This window comes from Triturus cristatus, chromosome 4_2, assembly GCF_964204655.1.
Source record: "Triturus cristatus chromosome 4_2, aTriCri1.1, whole genome shotgun sequence".
NCBI classification, from domain to species: Eukaryota; Metazoa; Chordata; class Amphibia; order Caudata; family Salamandridae; genus Triturus; species Triturus cristatus.
Genome location: NC_140586.1, coordinates 699730220 through 699748718, shown reverse-complemented (window position 1 = coordinate 699748718; position 18499 = coordinate 699730220).

Sequence of the window (18499 nt, the reverse complement as noted above, 5' to 3'; positions counted from 1 at the left end):
AAAATGCACACAAGACAGCATTAATGAATAACATTGTGCGTAAAAAATATAAAACCGCATTAGATATTTCAAATTGTTTATTTTGTCAAAACAAAGCACCTGAAAGTAGGTACTTGACAGCTTTCCCAATAATGGGGACCCAGGGTCACTTCTGTCGACTACCACAAGGGTTCAAAAACAGCCCAGGGTTATTCTCAGCAAGAGTAACAGAGTTACTACAAATTTATGATGACGAGGCATTGTCATATGTCGATGATATCTATCTGACAGACGATGACCTGGATAGGCACTTGAACAGGGTAGATACCATTAAACTGGGCTTTGCCTCTGAGGGCTACAAATTCAATAAAAAAAAAAAAAATCAACAATTGCCCATCTCAATGTCCTTTTCTTAGGAAATGAGCTTTCAAGTGAAGGCAAAATCCTGGCAGCAAACTTTTTAGAAAGTGTGCGCTGCTCCAACCTCCCAAAACGCTGAAAAACGTAATCGATTCTAGGTTTCCTGAATTTTGGAAGAACTTACATTCTAAATTACGCGGAAAGGGTTAAACCTCTCTACGAATTAATCAAACCTGATTTCAAAAACAAAGATTGGCCACAGGAACACAGAAATCCTGCGTTCACTTCAAGCTGACATGTTAGCAACAAATCACTTACAAACACGCAGAAATACATGCAATTTAGTGATCCGAATAATTTCGGGTCATTACGGATTCATCTACGTAACTTTTAATGAAGGTGAAAAAGTACCAATTGCAAACAAATCACATTCGTATACACAAGCGGAAATGCGCTTCACTTCGACAGAAAAAATTCTGACAGCAGTTCAAACTGCTGTAGCAAAAGAAATAGCTCTAGCTCAGGGGAAACGCATTATTGTCGTGACTCCAGTAACAGCCTTAGAGGCAGTTACAAAAGCGAGCATTCCAAATGCAAAAGCTTTACATCCAAGATGGATACAATGGGTTAATTCTCTTGCTGCAACAGATGTTGAATATGTTTTTGATCCTTATTTAAAAACACAAGCATTCCTGCAATACAAACACGAATGCCCACTGCCTATTGAGATTCTCCCTCTTGACCAGTACAAATGTATAATTTATACTGACGTATCAGCACAACCTGCTACAGAAAGCAAGCAAGCTTACAGTGCAGCGTGCGCGATCGTTAAAGGTCCTATGCGCGAAGGTAAATTCCGACCAATGGTCACTAAAGCACAAGTTACTTACCTTTGGTAACGATATATCTGTAAGAAACATTAGTTAGTTAGATTACTTACCTTAGAATATCCCCAGGCGTCAGGCTGCATCCGGAAAGATTTTTCGGCAGCAGTATCCCTGCACGTCGGTACGCGTCATCTGCGGCTCCGCGTCCGTTGTCGACGTTGTGATCGCCGGAATGACATCGTCGGAGTACTTAGACGCCGCCCTCGCGCGCTGACGTCAGGTCTGTACATTAAAGTGGGTTATTTTGGAGAAGGTTTTCGGCGATGCTGGTGACATAGACCAAAGATTGGCGGTGAAGGAAGCTCGCTGGATCTACTCAGAGAAGGGGGATACTATTGGTCTGAATGACCAAATTGAGTGGAACAAAGTGAGCAGATAGATGGTCATCTGTAATTCCAGTATAATACGAAGAGAATATGATCTGATTTCCTGGGTCAACCCCTGCCTTTTTATGTGTGTGGTATCAAGTCCAGTATAACACACAATAGGTTTAACCTTAATAATTGAAGAAATCAACTTGGGGATTACTTTCACTACCATTTGGTTTCTTTTCTATCTTGTGGTTACTGGGGTTTTGGCATTTTTTATTTTTGAGGCCGTTTTTCTTTGCAACTCGCCCAGATGTCGTTGGGCTTATGCAGGGTCTTTAAACCTGATGTTAAACTGTATATTTGACTTATGGAGGGACTGCGACGGTCCCAAAGTGAAGTTCACTATATTTGGTATAAGCATCCACCACAGTGCCAAGATGGCCGCCACATTCTCTTACACACTGAGGCAACTTGTTTGGCTTATAAAAACAAATTCATAGTGCTAGAGCTATCAGCTTAAGTACTGTGTTTAAATTGGAATGGTAAAACATATAGGATCGATGGTTTCCTTTTCCTTGGGTTTTCATTATAAAATAACCTCTAAAATAGGGTCCAGGTCAGGATCGAATAGGACCAAACACAGTGTTAAGATGGCCACCGCATTCCCCAATACCGCTCAGAATTGAGATTGAGAATTGCGTAGTCTCGCGAGATGTGGCCTGTGATTGTTTGTAAGCAGACACGGGCGGGCTACAAGTCGTTCCAGTGTCGAGTTGCCGCCCGTGTGTAAAACTACATGGTAAGTAGGGGGTTTGAGACACGCTGAGGGGCCTTTGCTCATATATCGAGCAGTGCATGGCTGCATCATTTTACTGATCTCTAGTTGGTCGCGAGCGTGGCACAAGCTGGGGCTAGCTGTTTTTAGGTGGTTTGAGGGTATAAGAACATCAAATGACCAACTTGGTCATCTGCAGCCATGGGATCAATTTTACGATTAGTCGTCATGATGCGTGGTTTAGTGTGGTTGAAATCTGGTTCGGTGAGCACACCTTAGAGCCTTAGTAGCAAAAGTGACAACAACGTTGACAGTATATGAACAAGTTGGCAGTGACTTGAGTCTCTTTTGATGCTGGCTGGGCCACGAAGAAAACTAATAGTGACTTTATGCTGATTGATGTTGATTCTGAGGGCTGGTTATGTGCCCTATCTCATCGTGACCTGTGTTGATTTAAACACGCACATAGGTGAAACCTTTTTGCGTCACAGGATGGTGTGTGACGTTGTACATACTAGGGATTGTTCCCTGTTAGGTGTATATGATCGTTAAACCTTTTTTTCACAGACGCAGGCACTAGCAACGGTCGTGCTTTGCCGAACGGGAAGGCGTAAATAAACAGGTTAAAACGCCACTGTGACTGGTTGGTGGCTGGTATGTGGGCCCATAGCTCCAACCAGGTAATGGACCTGAGTTCATAATTCTGAATTCGGTGATGCACTGTGAATACTCCTCCCGATGAACTAATTATGCTGTATGTTGTCTTTTTGTGTTTGTCAGTCCTTTTTAATGGTATGTGTCCAGGGAGGTGATCTTTGACCCCTTCTTGCCCTGATGAATTTGCCACAAAATAATTGGCGATGAAACCTGTTGGCCGTCATTAACAAGGTATTCAACATGCTGTGTTTTTATACAGCGGGATAGACTCCTAACCAGAATAAAGAAATATTTGAGAGTCTGACCCCTTTATGTCTTTGTTGGCACAGTTTTTGTGTTTTTGTTTTCACAATACACCTTCTTTTGTTATGTGTTTCTTCTTTGCACTGGACACTACACATTTTCCCTAAGAGAAAGTTACCAATGATGAAATAGACGTGGGCAAGCTGGTGAGAACCAACCAGTAGCTCCTCTGGTGGTGCGCACGTGAGGTACTTTCTCTTTCTCTACACATTTTTTCACCTCTTTTTTTCATTGCTGAGGGGGTGCGTAGAGCTAAGTGAGTAGTTTGATTCTCCTGTGGACTGACTTCACATGTCTTTGTCTTCACTTTTTCTATCTGACTCGTACATTCTTTTAAAATATTTGTAGCATTCTGGATGGGGTTATACTATATAATACAATAAGTATTGGAGGTTTTTGAAAAGCTTTCTCTCCTCCACTCATTCTAGATTAACAATAAAAAATTCTTTGCTACTGTGTGCCAGTACTTTTGTGTTGAAACCATAGTTTTCCGCGCCAGGAACGCAGAGCCATGCAAGAAACCGACACTGGTGCCATGAAACTAGGGCCCTGAAAGGGATGACCTTAACCCTAAATATCGGTTCGCAGAATGGGGAGAATGGGTGGGGCGGTAAGGAATCTAACTAACTAATGTTTCTTACAGATATATCGTTACCGAAGGTAAGTAACTTGTGCATCTGAAAGAAACACGTGAGTTAGATTCCTTACCTTAGAATAGATACCCCAGCAATACCAACCCGGGGTGGAGGGTCTGCGAACCAAGATCACACATGAAGTTCTGGAGAACGGAACGGCCAAATAAGCCATCTCTCCAGACTTGGCTGTCCAGGCAGTAATGCTTGGCAAACGTGTGCAGCGAGGCCCACGTTGCTGCCTGACAAATGTCCTGCAGAGGGACTCCCCATCCCCAGGCAGTAGTAGCCGCTGGGGCCCGAGTGGAACGGGCCCTCAGTCCCCACAGGAGGATCCTTCTTAGCCAAGGAATAACAGATCTTAATGCACAAAATGACCCACCGAGAGATGGTTTGCTTGTGCACTGCCTGCCCCTTCTTAGCACCCACGTAGCCAACGAAGAGTTGGTCGTCCACCCGGAACTGTTTTGTGCGATCCAGATAAAAGGAGCGCACACGTTTTGGGTCCAGACGGTGGAGCCTCTCTTCCTCTTTCGAGGAATGCGGAGGCAGGAAGAAGGGGGGTAAGGTAATGGACTGCTTGATGTGAAAGGCCGTAACCACCTTAGGAAGAAAAGAAGGGCGACTCCTAGGAACAACCTTGTCTGGATGGACAGAGAGGTAAGGAGGTTAAGAAGAAAGAGCCTGGAGCTCACTCACTCTCCTGGCAGAGGTGATGGCAACCAGGAAAGCAGTCTTGAGAGTCAGAAGACGAAGAGGACAGTTATGAAGTGGCTCAAAGAGAGCGCACATCAGATAAGTTAACACCAGATTCAAGTCCCACTGAGGCATTACAAAGGGAACAGGAGGGAACATGTGAGTAATGCCTTTCAAGAATCTATTAACAACAGGGGACTTGAAAAGAGAAGGCTGATCAGGAAGCCTCAAGAAGGCTGAAACAGCTTAAAGATATCCCTTGATGGTGCCCAGTGCAAAGCCCTGCTGGGCCAGGGAAAAAAGAAAGAGGAGAACCTCAGAAAGAGGGGCAGAAAGGGGATCCACGGCCTTTGCTGTGCACCATGCCACAAATGTGTTCCACCTGCAGGCGAATACCGTTTTAGTGGAGGGACGCCAGGCTGCCAGAATGACATTACAGACTTCAGGAGGCAAGTGAAATGGCATCAACTGCCGCCGCTCAATCTCCACGCATGGAGGTGGTGGCTGGACAGGTTCGGGTGGAGAACCGTCCCCTGCTGCTGCGACAGAAGGTCCTCCTGAAGAGGCAGTCGAATCGGGGGATCGATTGACAGATTGAGTAGCCCGGGATACCAGTATCTTCGTACCCAATCGGGAGCCACAAGGATGACTTGGGCCCGGTCGTGCCTGATCTTCTTCAGCACTCTGGGCAGAAGTGGTATAGGTGGAAAGGGATATAACAGACCGCAACTTCACTCGCAACGAAAAGCGTCTCCGAGCGAGTGCCGCCTTGGATTCCAATGCGCAGAACTGATGACATTGTGTGTTCTCTTTGGTGGGGAATAGATCTAACCAAGGCTCTCACCACTGCTGAAAGAGGCCTTGCGCCACATCCGAGTTCAGACGCCATTCGTGATCCGTCATGCACCGGCGGCTGAGTTCGTCCGCTCTGGCGTTCAGAGAGCCCGCCAGGTGTTGAACCACCTGGGTGATGCCCTGATGTTCCAGCCATGTCCAGAGGCCCAGAGCCTCCTGACAAAGGGTCCACAACCGCACCCCGCCCTGTTTGTTGCAATACCACATGGTGGTGGTGGTGTTGTCCGTGAACACCTGCACTACACTTCCCCGGACAGAGGGAAGGAATGCCTTCAGTTCAAGCCAGATCACCTGCAGCTCCATAGGCTGATATGGAGCCGGAACTCCGCCGGAGACCAGAGGCCTCTGATCTCCGCCTCTCCCATGTGGCCCCCCCCATCCCAGGAGGGACGTATCCGTCACCACTACGTGCTCCGGTTGGGGTAGGAAGAGGGATCTGCCACTGACCCAATTGCGGTCCGTGAGCCACCACTGCAACTGTCTTGCAGTGCCGTCCGAGATCCGGACGTGGTCGGACAGGTTGCCCTGATGTTGAGCCCACAGGAACTTCAGGTCCCACTGCAGAGCCCGCATCCACCACTTGGCGTGATGTACCAGCAGGATGCAGGAGACCTTCAGACCCAGCAGCCGTAGGACCATCCTGACCGAAACTCGGGATAAAGGCTGAAAGATCGGAATCAGAGGCTGAATAACCCGAACCCGCTGTTCGGGAGGATAGACCCGAAACTGCGCCTAGTCCAGAACCGCTCCGATGAGGAGGAGCTTCTGGGAGGGACTCAGATGCGACTTCGGCACGTTGATGGAGAACCCCAGCGAATGCAGGAGGTCGGCCGTAGTCTGGAGGTGGGAGACGACTGTTGGGGGCTAGCCCGCCTTCAACAACCAGTCATCGAGATAGGGGAAAACTGGAACCCCTAATCTGCACAGATGATCTGCGACCACCGCCATCACTTTCGTGAACACCGAGCGACACTGGTGAGGCCGAAGGGGAGCACGGTAAACTGAAAATGCTTGTGGCCTACCGTGAACAGCAGGTAAAGCCGGTGAGCCGGCAGGACGGGGATGTGGAAATAAGCATCCTGCAAGTCCAACGCCACCATCCAGTCTCCAGAGTCTAGGGCTGCCAGAACCTGAGCTAATGTCAGCATCTTGAACTTCTACTTCCAGAGGAAGGCGTTGACGCTCCTGAGGTCCAAGATAGGGCGTAGGCCCCCTTTGCCCTTCTTGGGAACCAGAAAGTAGTGTGAGTAACAACCCCGTCCTACCTCTGGGCCAGGAACGCGCTCGATGGCCCTCTTGGCCAAAAGGGCCGTAACTTCCTCCTGCAGAAGTTGCAAGTGATCCCCTGACATGCGGTGGTACAGCGGTGGCATGGCTGGAGGGGTCGCCTTGAAGGGGAGAGAGTAGCCCCTTTGGACGATTTGCAGCACCCACCTGCCCGAAGTGATGGTGCGCCAGTGGAGCAGGTGATGGCGAACTCTGCCTCCCACTGGCGTGGGATGGGCCTGAAAGCTCGAACTAGGAAGGCTTCGAGGCAGATGCTGCGGGAGCGGATGTGGACCGACCGGCTCTCTGTCCCCCTGCTCCGCAATGGCAGAATCCACGTCCGTGACCGCGTTGAGGCTGGTTCTGCGTCCTGTGGCTGGATGAACGTGCGGGGGCGCCCCTTTCTTGGCCACGAAAGGGGCGAAAAGCAGAAGTTTGCTGGTGCTGGGCCGACAAGCCCAAGGACTTGGCCGTAGCCCTGAAGTCCTTAAAGCGCTCCAGCACGCTATCTGCTTTGTCGCCAAAAAGGTGACGGCCATCAAAGGGCATGTCCATGAGAGTGCTCTGGACATCCCCTGAAAAGTTCGTGGACCTCAGCCAGGCGTGACGACGAATCGCCACCGTTGTTGCAAACGCTCTACCCAGCGAGTCCGTGGTGTCAAGTTCACATCTGATGGAATACCGTGCTGCATCACGCCCCTCAGCAAGAGCCTGGGCGAGCCGTGTCCTGGCCTCCTCTGGACACTGGGGCAGCACGTCCACCACCGTATCCCACAGAGAGAGGGTGTAACGGTTGTAGGAGAGTAGGGTCTGCTTTCTATGTTCACCCCCACTTTTTGCTTTTGCTTTACTGGTTTTCGACTTAGATGTGGCTGTGGGCCTGCTAATCAGACCCACAGCCCTGCTGTTCTCTCTCTAAATTCATACTATGTACTTTAGGTGCATAACCCAATTGGATAGGATCACCTTATTGGCCCCTGTACAGTGTACCTTAGGTACCCAGGGCATAGGTGTACCCTAGGCCTACCAGGGGCTGCAGCATGTATTATGCCACCCCTGGCCTTCCATTATGACACAACTGGCTGATCACTCAGCTGGGGCAAGATCGTGTAATCACCCCTTGCTTAGGTGTAGTATTCCTATACCTACCTTATATATAGACACATGTGTACCTATCAGCCACTCCTATGGCAGGCCTTAACAATCCTGGAGGCAGAGTGCTTGGTAACATGTGAGATAGTGCTCTAGCATGAGCTGAGCCTGTCTGCAGCTTTCGGAACCATGTCCTTATAGCTGTTCTATGATATAGCCTATCATATACTCTTAAAGTGCCCTATAATCTTAAACGGTTAAGGTAACTATGGTTTGGCTTTATCAAAACATGTTGTGTAAGGTGTCTAACACTTTGGAATAATACCCCCATCCCATTTCTGGTGATGAGGATATTATCCCTCCCTTCTAGAGGGAGAAGACATGTTGAAACCTACTTACCCGGTTAAAGTTAACCAGAGCCCCAGCATCGCAAAATGGATGCTGCTGCCGCGACACAAGTCTGACCTCCTGCTGCTGGGGGTGATCCCGGCACGGGAGGCTTGGACAATAGGTTTCCTGCCTTGGGAGGTGCTAGCACCACCCCAGACAGGCCTTAGTGTATTGGGGCAGGGAGGGATGAAAGAAACTAGACACTGCCTGGGGCACACAAGGTGTCCCATGCATAGTCCAGTTCAAACCGGTGCTGGGGCACTCCAGCCCCAGTCCTGGCGCGAAACTGGACAAAGGGAAGGGGGTGTAACCACCCCCCTCCCAGGTCCCACCCATAAGGCATGACCTAGCAGGTAACCCAGCCCCCCAGATTAGTATAAGTGTGGTAGCTGGGCCCCAGGAGATTAGATTATCCTGAACCTGCAACTTGAACAGAAACTCTGGACCTTCGACATTCAACGAAAGAAGAAGACTGAAGAATCTCCCTTGTGGCCAAGGAGTGGCTACCCTGTGCAAACAGGCACCATCAAGAGACTTACCCTTTGCTTTGCTGAAGTTCTACGAGGGACCGACTGCAGAGCCTGACCAGAGCCTTGACTTCCAGACTTCTCCGACCCTGATCCACATCCACAGCCGAGCTGAGATCCGTGGAGGCGACGAGAGACGTGGGACCGGCTACCTGGGAAAAGTGGCGAGTATCTTCCAGCGCAGCTTCTGAGGCACCCTCGAGGTTGTGCACCGGGGATTGAGAAGCCCCAACCCCAAGCACCATCTGCACCGATCAGCCCTCCACACTCCACGAGTCCTGCGTGGGGCCCTTCTGCATTTTCCTGCTTGCCGCGTCTGTCCGGTTACTTGCCCATTGGCTAGTAACCTTTGTGACGACACACCTTCAATTTTCCACTGCTGGTTTGGCTCCTCCAGACTGGCTCCTGCTCCTCTGTTAAAGAGAAGCACCCCAGACCTTCCTGGTCTGCACCAGAAGCAAGTCCTCCATTCTATGTGGGTTCCGCTTGCCAAGGCTTGGTGAGTCCTAGTTCGACTTCGACGCCGCCGACAGCACGAGCCTTCGTGGGACAGCTCGCCTCCTGGTCGTCCTCGACGTCTCCTGGCACCCGTGGCTGCTGCGACAAGCTTCACCTCTTCACCTGCAATCTCCCGACATCGCCTGGTTCCTTCCTGGTTCCACGTGGTCACTGGCTAGTGACCCAGACTCTGTCCCTTCTGCTTGCAGGTATCCTTCCTTCTTGATCCCAGCCTTGGGATCCACCGGACACTCTTCACTGACTGCCTGTCAGCATCTTTCCTTCAGGCATCCATAGGAGTCGACGACGAAACCCGACGCAAGTTCACACCTATGCACCCGCAGCCCGTGGGCTAGGTAACTTGGGTACTCCGGTGCTCAGTAGGGTATTGACTATCCTAGTGTCTAGTTTTCAAGTCTCGACTTCCTAGCTACTCCAGAAGTGTCCTAAATCTTATTATTTCTAAACTGTACTATTTCTATCGATTATACGCATTACGCGTGAGTGTTTCCACTCTGCACCTGAATCCCGTGGGCCTCCCACTTCCTAACCTTGGGTAGTATAGTGTAGCCCCAGCGATTCCCTAGGCCTAGGCCTATCCTATCCTATTTCCGTGACAGTGGTCCTTATACCACTTACTTAGTATATGGTTTGCGTGGCCCCTAGGGCCTAACTGTATTACTTACCTGTGTGACTTAATGTAATGCTTGAATAAGACTGTGTTGTACTTACCTCGAATCTCATAAAGAGTGCTGAGGGTTTGACTAGAATAAATACACTTTATTTTATATATATATCTGTTGTGGTGTCCTTTCATTTGGTATTCAAGGGGTTACAAATGGTATAACAGCTGGCTTCACATGCCATTCAGAGTTTAGCCTAAGACTGCTCTTGTCCATGCTACCACTAGGATAGCTGGTCTATAAGGTTGACTTTACACATCATATATCAGGCCAACTTCTCACAACGGTCTAAAAGGCATGCGGTAATAATGGACCGCAACCCAAGACTGACGTGGAGGCCTGGATAACCAGACTCTCAGGGGTGGGGTGTACGGACAGAAAGCTGGGGTCGCCCGGAGCTGGGCAGTGGCACCGGGCCACGTTCCGATCCACAGGAGAGACTGTGGAGGGCTTGGACCACGTGCTCATCAGAACGTCGGTGAGGGCCTCATTAAACTGCAGCAGAGACTCCGAAGAGCTTACTGGCGGTTGAAGCACCTCAGTGAGGGGGGTTGGTCCTCACGGCCGCTGCAGGGCCTGGGCCGCCCTGCGCAGCACCACAGCATAAGTAGCACCCTCCTCCGTAGCCACGGAAGGAGAAGAGATGAACCAGTGTCAGACGAAGTGGCTAGGTCACTGGCGTCCCCCAGCTCATCTGCCCAGGCCTGACTTAACTGGCACTGCTGTGCCAGAGGGTCCTCAGACCCCTCCCAGTCCTCCCCTTCATCCATGTCCTGGTAAACAGGCAGAAATGACGGAGCTGGGTCATAGGTGAAAGGCTCACCCATCGACGCCGGAGACGGCGCCGAGCGGCGCCTCTCCGATGCCAGATCCGGACTGAAACTAGGGACGGCGTCTTCCGAGGACGGTGCCGGGAGCGACACCATGGGGGTCGGCGGCAGCGGAGGAGTCGTGAGGTCACCTGACGTCGACCGGGATCCAGGCCTGGATCCCACAGGGACCTGCGGCGTAGGGACCGAGGTCGACGACAAAGCCGCCGGCTCGCTAGGACCCCCAGTCGGACCTGCGGGACCCGGAGGCGCGCCGGCAGACCTCGACGGCAGAAAGAGACTCCTCATGGCCACGAGGAAGTCTCGAATCTCGCCCGGAGTCGCATGAGTCCCAGGGACCGGAGGGTGTGGGGCCGGATGCGTCTCCTGTGGCTCCGACGGAGCCACGCGGGTGGTGCCACCCGAACACTTGGACGAGTCGCGTGACCAGCGAGGGGAGTCAGAAGAGGGATATTGCTTCTTCGACTTCTTTTTGCCATGCCTAGAGTGCGAGGACTTGGATCCCGACGAGCGGTGATGACTGCGGCTCCGCGACCGGTCCCTCGACCGCCTCCTCGACCGGGACCTCGAGCGGCGCGGACCCGGAGCCGGATATCGAGGAGCTTGCGGGACCGCTCCCGCATAGCCTTAGACGTCAAGGCCCGGCAGTCAGGGCACGACTTGTCATTGTGGTCGGCCCCAAGACAGTAGAGACACCGATGGTGGGGGTCGGTAACCGACATCAGTCGGTGACAGACGCCCCACAGCTTGAACCCAGGCATCCCTACCGGCACCAGAAGTCGAAGTCGACTTGAAAAAGATAGACAAAAATGTCCAAAAAGTTAGTTAAAATAATGACTGAGGGTATGCTCTTCCTGGATCTGCTCTTGCTGCGCGGAAAAAAGAAGAACTGATGTCAGCAAGCGAGGGCGGAGTCTAAGTACTCCGACGACGTCATCCCGGCAATCACGACGCCTACCGACGTGCAGGGGTACTGCTGACGAAATATCTTTCCGGATCCAGCCTGACGCCTGGGGATATTCTAAGGTAAGGAATCTAACTAACGTGTTTCTTTCAGATACACAATCTCTAGGGGATTGTGCAGCTCAGCGAGCTGAACTACAAGCATTCAAATTGGCACTTGAAAATACGGATCGCGAATTCCCCACACTTATAGTGTGCGATTCTTTTTACTATGTTCAATCATACAATTAATATTTACAGAATTGGCTTCAAAATGGTTTCAAAGATGCACAATCAAGCATAAAACACTTTGGGAATCAGTAGTTCAGTTGCGAAACAGACTACAAAACACTCACGTGATACACACGCTGAGTCATCAACATGATGGCGTTCACATTGCAGGGAATTCATTGGCCGACGAAGCTGCGAAAGGGGCTGTGCAAACGGCTTCCGTAGCTGCGATCACTTGTTCAAAAACGAAAATAGACATTGAGATATTGTTGGCTGTCAATGCTTCAAGCAAAGGAAGCGGTGCAGCATTACCTAAAAAATTTCCACTCAAATACTCGTATACAATTGATGCGAATGTTCCGTTTGCTCGAATCCCTGGAGTAGGGGGCATCAGGAAACAGACCAAAAACTATGTTTTGGAATGTGAAATAAGCTAAAAGATGAAAGTCTCTACAGTGAAACGTCCTGCACAGACGCCCCTGTTAATTTCAGATAAACCTTTAGCTTGTTTTTATCTGGATCACTGCAGTCCCTTGCAAAGGGATGGTAACTATAAATATATAATGGTCACAGTGGATTCGTGCTCAAGGTTCCTATGGATGTGGCCTCAGCACTCGACTGACGCTCGAACTGTTATAAAAGATTTGCGAGTCTTTATCGGCACATACGCAATTGGCACACTACACTCTGACCAAGGCCTTGCGTTCAGCTCTCGGGCTTACAAAGAAGCCATGGCCAGTTTGGGCGTTGCATTGCGGTACTCCTCTCCATTCCATCCTGAGGGAAATTCTGTTGTGGAAAGGAATAACCGGGACATAAAGCGGTCTATAACAGCTAGGGTATTAGGTTCGGGTGATGGGTGGGTCAAACATCTTTATGGGGTCCAACACTCATTAAACAATTTGCCAAGAAGTTCTCTAGGAGGGGTCACTCCATATGAGATCCTATTTGGGACAAGAATGTGGGTTCCTGATCTCGAATGTAATGGCACAGTGGTGGAAAATAAACCATTTGATATCAAAGATCGTTTGGCTGTTTTACAGGACTTAAATGAACTAGGATCGAAACAAAGCAAAGTGTTTCTGAAGCCAACCACCACTGGGGAAAATCCAGCCGTCCCAGCAAGGCCTGTCTGGATCCCAAAGCTTGGGGATCTCGTCAGAGAGAAGATCGCGGACAAGAAGGAATTTGGGCCTTCTTACAGACAACCAGTACCTGTCCTAGCAAATCAAGAACAGTACTTCTGCCGCCCCTTGCTGGAAAAAAGGAGGAAAGATTTGTGTCCATCGACCTCATCAAACCACACTATGTGGCCGATACTAAACAGTAGGCCTTGTGGACTCCAACCAAGTAGCAGACGCACTCCTCTAGCTACTATCCAAGAGGTTCAAACTGAAAGACTCATTACCATTGAGGATCCAACAGTAAGAAATGAAGGACTAAGCAACAATGCTATGGAACTCATTCCTTTTGAAACCCAAATAACAGTTCGTCCTGATACACCTGTCTACACCAACGTAACACGTGATCAACTGGTGCCAGCAATTTCAACAAGTCCTGATGCAATTTCAACAACTGACAGAACTGCTTCTGGCTATTTCATTAACTTTGATACGTTTTCTGAGGATCTCAGCGAATCTGAAACGCCAGCCAAAAGAACTTTCAAAGAACAAGCACAAGACTTTTTTCATCACGTGAAAAAGAATTATCTGGTTTCACCATGGATTGAACTCTGGATTATTTCTGGAATATTTTTCTTTCTGCTTTGGTTAGCTTTAGTAATGACTCTGAGCATGCTGATAAATGGAAGATACAGTCACTTGGACACAAAAAGTAAACGTGAACTTACTTTTGAAACCACACAAATCATCCCATCGTGAAGCTAGAGACTCTGCAGTGAACATCACAGCCATTCCTATACAAGATGGCATAGTTTGGGACAACACGGATTATGATATAATCAGTCAGTCTGAACTTTTGAAAATTCCACACTAATTTAAGATATCATTAAGTGACTATTACCTCTAGTACCTATTCTGATGATTGGGACTTTGAGACTGTTAATAACATGATGTATGATCTAGAAGGGTCTGCTGCATTCTCTAACCATGAATACTTAGAGGGTTCAACAGACTATGAACAGCTTTTTTGTTACAACCACTATGGTCATTTCTTGCATAGATCTGCAACACCTAGAAATGTATTCATCTATAACCAATGGTAACATTGTCCTACACCACCAAGGGGTAGCTCAAAGACATTTGCAATGAAGTTTCCATATTTTTCAGGGTACAATACATCCAATCCGGAAACGTTTTACTTAAAAAATGTGAACAAAACAGGAACGAAAAATATGGTAACCAATACATAACAGATTTATTCTGCAGCCTTTATTGCCCAACTCTCTAGAAGGGTTTCGACTTTTGGAAAGACAATTGACACAAAATCTGTCTGGCGTACAAAAGATTGGCAAGTAAAGGGGATAAAAGCATTGTTTAGAGCCTGCATCATCCCACAGCAGATCATGTTTTTATGTTTAAAACTTTTTATTGAGACAAAACAAACCATGGGGGAGGGGGATAGGAGGCAGGATACATGGAACACAGTCAAAGAAGAGGGGATGTATCTCCAGAGGGTTGGCAATAGGTGGCGCGGTGGCTCAGAGGGAAGAACACAGTGACTGAACGCTAGAATTGCAAGCTGTGGAATCCCACGCGCGTATCCGAGACCCCAAAGCTGAGCAAGAGCATCCCCCCCCATCAACACCTCAACAGAACACCACCCCCCCCCCCCCATCCCCCATCCTCCCAGTAACAAAACAACAACCCTCCCCCCTCCCCCCCGTCCTATGGTCCCGCATCAAAGCAGCCCAAGCCAGGAAGCCCCGCACTCCCCCCCCCTCCCCGGGGGTCCCCATCTCACATGTAAGCTAGTCCGCCGGGGTCACCGGCGGCCTCAGCCTGAGAAGCCTAAGGTACCTCGGGCAGGTGAGCTCCCGGAATTCAGTGGACAGCAGCGCTAGAAAGGGTTGCCATAGCTCTTCAAATTGGTCTATCTCCCCCGCAACCGTAAGCGACAGCTTCTCCATCCCCAGCACGTGCCAGAGCCTATGCAACCAACCGGTGATGGAGGGGACGGTGGATGTGCGCCAGTGGACTAGAATGTTCTGAACCGCAGACCCCAGCGCTATTGCAATCTGCCTACCCCTGCGGGACTTCAGTGGGTACATTAGGGCATTGGGGAGGCCCAGCAGGACATACGCCGGGAGACGCGGCAGCTCTATCCCAAAGTGCTCATCCACCTCGTCCAAGACTTCTTTCCAGTAGGCGGTCAGCACTGGGCAATCCCATAGAATGTGTGTAAGGGTACCTTCCTGCCCGCAGCTCCGCCAGCACCCCTTGTCAGTGTGTTTATGCATTTCATACAGTCTCTCCGGGGTGTAGTACCAGTATGTGGACACCTTAGTGAATGTCTCCGTAAGGCCCGTGTGGTATGCAGAGTGCCGAGCCCGATACGCAATTTGGTCCCATTCCTTGTGGCTGAGTGTCCTACCCAATTCCCTGTGCCAGCGCTCCCTCCCCGGGTTGTAGTAGTGAAACGGCGGGGGTTGTAGGTGTTTATACAGATCAGTGATCAGTTTAGCGTCGGAGGTCCGAGTAGCCAACCACCGCTCGTACGGTGTAATTGGACGGGCAGCGGTGGCACGCACCTGAGGCTGGAGGGCCCAATGCCGAACTTGCATGTAGCGCAATCTGTCCAGCTCCGTCAGGCCGAACTCCTGGCGGAGTTGCTGAAAAGGAACCACGCCCTCCGGACCATAGATCTGGAAGAGTGCCCTGCAGCCCGCCCGTACCCAGTGGGAGAAAACCCCCGGCTCCATCCCCGGGGAGAAGTCCGGGTTGCCCGCAATGGGCGAGAGCGGCGAGGGGAAGGTGGTGAGGCCCCGGGTTTCGCAGACCGCGTCCCACACACGCAGGGGGACCCGCGTAACAAAGGAGGCGTAAAGATTAGGGGGGCGGTGCGTGCGGCGCAAGAATGGGACCTCTTGTAAGGTGCGGCCCGCCACTGCCTGGTCTTGAAAAAGCCAATGTTTGTCGGACTCCCACCTGCTCCACTCCACCAGGTAGCGAAGCTGTGCCGCCTGAAAGTACTTACGGAGGTCCGGAATGCCGAGGCCCCCCGCTTCCGGAGCGAGCGTGGAGAGGACTCTCTTCATGCGTGGCCTGCGGCCCTGCCAGACAAAGCGAGAGATGTCAGCCTGCATTTGTCGGATCCAGCCCACCGGGGGCTGGAGCGGAAGGGCTCGGAAAAGATATAGTATCTGGGGCAGCACCGTCATTTTGACCGCCGCGATTCTCCCCAGCCAGGACAGCAGGCCTTTGTTCCATCGGCCAAGCTCGTCCTTGATCTTCCTGCTGAGGGAGGCATAATTGGCCGTAACCATCTCCGATAATGTAGGCGCCAGCAAAATCCCCAGATACGGCACCGTGGACGAGGACCACTGCATGGGGAAGAGCCGTTGAAGATCCCTCCTGGTGTCCGCAGCCAGGGACACGTCTAATGCCATCGACTTGCTCATATTCATTTTGAAGCCGGCCACCCCCGCAAAGGCGTCCAACTCTCGGAGGCAAGCAGGTAGCGACCTCCTAGGGTCATCCAAAGTCAGCAGGACATCATCCGCGTAGAGACTGACGGTGTGGACGTACCGGCCCATCCGGACCCCGACAGCATCCGGATTATTACGGATCCTCTGAGCAAACGGCTCCATGTAGAGGGCAAACAGGAGCGGCGAGAGAGGGCAGCCCTGCCGCGTGCCGCGCTCGATGGCGAAGCCACCAGAGCTACACCCGTTTACCCGCACCGACGCTGAAGGATGCTTATAGCAATTAAATACCATGGTGCGGAACTTATCGCCGATTCCCAGTTTTGTGAGGACCCGCTCAAGATACGGCCAGTGAACTCTGTCGAAGGCCTTCTCCGCATCAACGGACAACAACATCCGCTCCCCCGAGATCCTTGAGGCCTTCTCCAGAACATGCACCACTCTCTTGGTGTTGTCAACCGTCTGTCTACCGGGCACAAAACCAGCCTGGTCCGCCTCCACCAAATCGGGGAGGTGTGGACCCAGCCTGGATGCGAGAATCCCCGTGTACAACTTGAGGTCGACATTTAGGAGCGAGATGGGCCGGTACGAGCCGCAGAGGGCCCGATCCTTCCCAGGCTTCGGGATTACCGCGACCGTCGCCCTCAGGAGATCCGGAGGGATGGCTCCCGGTTCGGAGAAGGAGTTAAACAGCCGCGTAAGGACAGGGGCCACGGTCGTGCAAAAAGTCTTGTAGAATAGCGACGTGTACCCGTCCGGGCCCGGGGCCTTGCCATGTTTCAGCCGCGCGATAGCCGAAATCACCTCCTCCACATGGATGTCCCGCTCCAGGTGGTCAGCCTGAGCCGGGTCCAGTACCGGGAGGGTCACCGACTCCAGATAGCTATCGGCATCCCGTGGCGAGGAGGGCTCCTCAGCATATAGCGCCTCGTAGAAGCCGCGGAAAGTCTCCGCTACCTCCGCGTCCCCGGAGACAACCCCCCCGTCCGCACCCACCAGTTCTTTCACCACGCTGCGCTGTTGCGCGACCCGGAGCCGGTGTGCTAGGAGCTTGCCACATCTGTCCCCCCCAGTGTAGTAGGCATGTTTCAAGCGTAAGGCGGCGTACTCCGCCCTATCAAGATCCAGAGCCGAAAGGAGCTTCCTCGCTGCCTGCAACTGCCTCCATACCCTCGGCGCTCCCGTACGGCGGTGGACCTGCTCAAGCTCCCGGACTTGAGCTGTCAACTCATCCCTCTTCAGTTGCCGCTCCTTATTCTCGGCTGCAGAGATAGAGATGAATTCCCCCCGTAAGACGGCCTTCAGTGCCGCCCACTGTGTCGCCTGCGAAGTGTCCGTGTTGCTGTTGTGAGTGAGGTAGTCCCGTATGACCTCCCCGACGCGTTGTACCACCGATTTTTTGTGTAGAAGTGTGTCCCGGAGGCGCCACGCCCCCCGAGAGGGGGAGGCCGCCGGCCACCGGAAAACGCCGGTGACTGGAGAGTGGTCAGACAGGGACAGGACCCCGATGTCCGCCGCCGTGGCAGCGGCACGCATCGGTCCACTCACCAGAAGGTAGTCCAGCCGTGAGTAGGTGCGGTGTGCGTGCGAGAAGAAAGAGTAGTCCCTATCCGTGGGGTGCAGGGAGCGCCAGAGATCATGCAAGTCCATTTCCGCAATCCGGGCCTTCCCATCCTGGGACAGCTCCCCCGTCTGCGGAAAGCGCTGGGCCGATCTGTCCATCCCAGAGTCAAAGACAATGTTGAGGTCTCCGCCCAAGATAATGTGTCGGTCTGGGGAAGCAGTGACATCCACCAGCGCGGAATCTAGGAAGCGCTCCTGATGCTCGTTTGGGCTATAAACGGAGCCAACTGTAAATGCTATGCCTCCCAGGCGCATGCGATACGCAAGGAGCCTCCCCTTCTGTTCAGCACACTTATGCAACACCTCCCCCCGAAAGGAGCTCGCTAGGAGAATGGCCACCCCCGCTGTCTTGTTCGCTG